The sequence below is a fragment of the Neophocaena asiaeorientalis genome, unplaced genomic scaffold (genome assembly GCF_003031525.2).
Source record: "Neophocaena asiaeorientalis asiaeorientalis breed wild unplaced genomic scaffold, Neophocaena_asiaeorientalis_V1.1 scaffold1534, whole genome shotgun sequence".
Taxonomy (NCBI): domain Eukaryota; kingdom Metazoa; phylum Chordata; class Mammalia; order Artiodactyla; family Phocoenidae; genus Neophocaena; species Neophocaena asiaeorientalis.
In genome coordinates this window covers 217,383-221,823 of record NW_020173917.1, presented here as the reverse complement: position 1 = coordinate 221,823, position 4,441 = coordinate 217,383, and positions in this window count along the sequence as shown.

Genomic DNA, 4,441 nt, shown 5'->3' with positions numbered 1-4,441 from the left:
GTTGGCCCTCATTTCAAACACCTGGCTTTCCTAACCACAAAGGCTAAGACGGTCGTTTCCTCCCCTTTCCCCAACCTTGCTGTTTTCGTAGGTGCTCAGCTAAGAAAACTCTCTCTTTACTTTGTGTCTGTGGGAATAAACAGACACAAAGTAAAGAGAGCTAAGTTATAAATGGCAAGTATTTCCCCAGGACATTTCAGCTAATACTGCAGGGTCCGTTTCTTCAGGACCTATGTTCTGCCTAATCCACTTATTCAGATTGCAGTAGCTCCAGCCACAATACGGCGTACCCCGTACCCAGAAATGCTTTTGCTTAAAAATGAAAAACTCTTTAAAACTAGCAATAGCTTTGAAACCAGCATTTGGCTGTCTTCCTGAACTCCTACAGTTAAACATTTACCATAATTGGTTGATGTTTAAAGGCCTCAAATCTAGACCAAAAATTCCAATGAGCAAAGGATTTATTACAACATTTGTGGATACTGTCCTACCTTCTATAGTATCCGTAAGATCTATTCATATATGTTTCAGTTTTTTCATTTTTGTCATTTCACGGGGGCTGCCTTCCGGATATATTCATGCAAATGTTTGCTTGGCATGGCATGTATACAGAGATATATGTACAATATTTAAGTGAATATTTAAATAGTTATGGATATATATGCATATTTCTTTATGACCTTGGTAAATATTGCATCTTTCATAAAGAACCCTTCCCCCCCATTGGCCTTAAAATTTTCATCATCTTCTCCTTTAAAAACAACCTAGAAGCAGAAATCGAGTGGGCAGCAATGGTAAAATTTCCTGTGTTCAATAGTAAAATCTATCATGAAATAGCATGGCTTAAGGAAACACTAAAGGATCCATCCATAACAACGTATGTACTTGTACAGCTCCTCTTAATAAGGTGAAATTTGTTTCCTCCATAGGTAGCAGCTGCAGTATGTTGAAAAATCCCTCTACTGCTGTACATTTGAACAAAACAGATCCTGCTAATTAAGAACTCACATTTGCATTATTTCGTATAATGCAATTTGAAAGTGGTAATGGATACCAAAACAGGTTGGCATTTATTCTAACTGCAAAGGATTCAGGAAGCTATAATATATTTTATCAGGATAGGGGAATTGTTTGTCCTTTACTATAAATGTTAACAAGATTCAATAGAATGAGCAAAAAAATTTTACCTGAAAATGTAATGCACATTCCAAGTACTGTGATAGCTGAAAAGGCCAGGTTTGGACAGTAAATATCAGATGACTTAAATGCCTATCTTTATTTAACTTTAGAAACTGTTCTGAGAGTCGACTATATTTGACTGCAATAACTGTGGAATGTTCTTTTTCATATAGGTATGGAGACAGAAATCTGAAAACAAGTACAACTAGAACATCAATAAATTACAATCAATAATAGCACTAGGAACTTAGTGATTAATATCCAGCTTATTAAAATGAATGCTTTAATAAAAAAATAGTTTGCTGCTTAAAAATGATAAAGGGGATCCTCATAAGAATAACATAGAAGTAACAGCTTCAATGCTTTCTGCTTTTTTTGCTTTCAAAATAATTTAAAAACCCGGTCCGTTAGCCCTGCAGTCTCATTTCTGTGTCCTAAAACTACACTTGATATCCGTAGAGAACAATAGTAAACTAAGGGAAATTTCTAGCTTAAAAAGGAAGCAAATATATAAGTAAAGTTTTAAGAAAACTCCAGTACTGCTTATGGCAATCTGAAAGAAAAACAAAGTTGATGTTCTTCCCAAAATATATGAATACGAATATTGTGAGACAGATTTGTAATCGCCTCATAGTTTTCCTACAAATGTTCCACCGTACTTAATCTTGGCTTTGCAAAGAATGTAACTGGAACCATAGGACTATGCTGATCGACCGTGTCGCCCTCCTTCAGGGCAAATAAACAACTGCACCAGAAACTTCACCAAGCTCCTGGATATCCTTAATTCCAAAGGCAATTTTAGTCAATCAAACACTTCCAATCAAAAGTGATTATAACACCAATAAAACTTGTCCCTAGTCAGTAGTCTTTCACTTTCATTGTTTTCCTCATTTATTCTGCCTTGTCCTGCTGCTATTTAAAATCAAATGAGCTAAAAAAATCAAATGAGCTTTCATTTTGGTGTCCTGGTATCAACGGATCATTCGGTGTATCCTAATTTCGAAAATGTATTTATACTCTGGGAGTTAAAAAAAAAATTGTGAACTTAGCATTTCTCTAAGTGCAATACAAGAAAGTTCTTAGGATGTTAATAAATCTTCTGGAAAGAGACATTTCTGTGATCAACTAAGTTTAGAAGACACTTGATTCAATAAAGCTAAACAATTCTTTTAAATTTGGAATTTCTCAGCAAATTCAATTACATTAAAAATGAATTCTGACTTACAAGGGGAAAGGGATAGAGCATGTAGCATTTCTCAAACTTATTTGACAATGGAATCTTTTTTTTTTTTGGATCACATACACTTTGAGAAACCTTGTACTAATTGCTCAATTTTGCAAACTTTATGATATTTAGGAGCTGAAAGGTAGCTTTCAGATCATAAACTAATCCATAACAGAGTAGCTACTATTGAGTCCCTCTTCTTCTAAGCCACGTTGCCTCCAAACATTATTTCATTTAGTTCTCTGAATCATACTACAAGGGAGAGATTCTTCTTCTTTAAAAAATGAGGTTCAGGGAAGTTAATTAATTTGCCCTAGGTCACACAGTAGCAAATGACAGTCAAGATTTGACCCAGGTCTTTGAGGTCTTCCTGATACTTCACACTTCCTTGTCCACAGAGGGATCAAAGCACTTTTAATTTTGAAAGCATAATTGATTTTTTCCCCAAAGGGAAACCCTTGGGACATAAATGTTTTGCAAGTATCAAAGTATTAATACTCAACACTAGAATAAACCAATAAAGGACATGAAAAACACTTGACATCAATTGTGCACAACAGGGTCTCAAATCAGCTGATTTTACCCTTTGCCAATCACGGGCTTGTTTCATCCATCCTGCTCTTTCAGATTTCATACCTGAGTTGATTCTGAACCTGTGATAGTGTCTCAATGGTTCCTTATTCCAGACAGTTGCCTTTGCTACTGTCCAATGGAGCCATGCAGAGCAGTAATGTTCATCCCTAGGCTTATTCCATCATTAAAGACAAAAGAACTGTTATCTGATAGGGCACACAGTGAATTGGAAGAGGTGAGATTAGTTGATTAACTGATTAGATTAGATTAACCTGACCTTCCATTTTGCCCAGGCTACCTCTTTAAATTACAGCTGGTAACCTGTGTTTTGTTTTGTTTTTTAAAAACCTAAGGTGTCAGCTGTTAATGTATTAAAGTCTGAGTACTCTAGGCATTGGATGATCTTTCACATCATATCCCATTCACAGATTTTTTTCTGGAGGATTAACAAAAAGAGTACCTGTTCTGAAGGATCTTTGTAATGTGGGCTTCTAATGAGTGCAGTACCTGTTCGTTTGGCTCCCTAGTACCACCTATATTTTCTAGAATATCATTTTTCTAAGTCACAGATGCTGATATAATAGCAGCTGTTCTGTTTACCCATTTTCTTTCTGAGTATTCTCTAATTTAAAGAAATCTCATCTTTCTCACTCACTGTCAAAGATTAGGGCCCAAAAACAAGCTCCACTGCCCTCAGACAACTGAAGATAATAAAGACGGTGAAATAAAAAGTAGGAAGTTAATAGCCAAACAATCTACTGTGAGAATTACTCCAATGGGCTGTACAAGTTCCATAACACCAACCAAAGCTTTGTCAGAAAGACAGAGAGGTGATGAGAATCCTTCCATTTTTACCATGCTCAATTCTATCTGGGGAACCAGAGTACTGTCCCCAGCCGGCAAACCTTTTTCTTCATTTTGCAAAAATATTGACAATCTTTTTTTTTCCCCAGTACTTTTATAAGAGTATTCATTTTCCTTAGAAATGTAAACTTAAAACCTTCCTTCAAAATTGATCTTGTTTCCAGACCCTCCTCTTTTATTTTAGAGATTCCTTCCGGATAATTCCAAACATGGGGCCAAATCAGGGGCATAAAACAAGGGGAAAAAGACATAATATGAAGAGATGAGTGATGGTGTGACTGTATCCCAATTACTATATCAAAAATAAAATGTAGCCCTTTCTGAGGCTCAAAGGGTGAGTCAGAGGAAAGCAGAACATCTGCGTGAGCCAGTGTCATGTATCTGTGATTGGTTACCTTCTTTTTCAGTTCAAAATTGGAGCTTCCATTTCCCTGACCTGACTCAAATTGAATAATGTCTACCCACGAAGGCCTACATGAGGAAACTGTCCTCAGTCACATGCCAAGGGATCACGGTATAGGAAAACTTGTCATCACAGAGAATTCCTGCTTGATCTGTTATGGGCATAGGGCTGTTGTTAAGCATAGAGTTTCAGGGGTT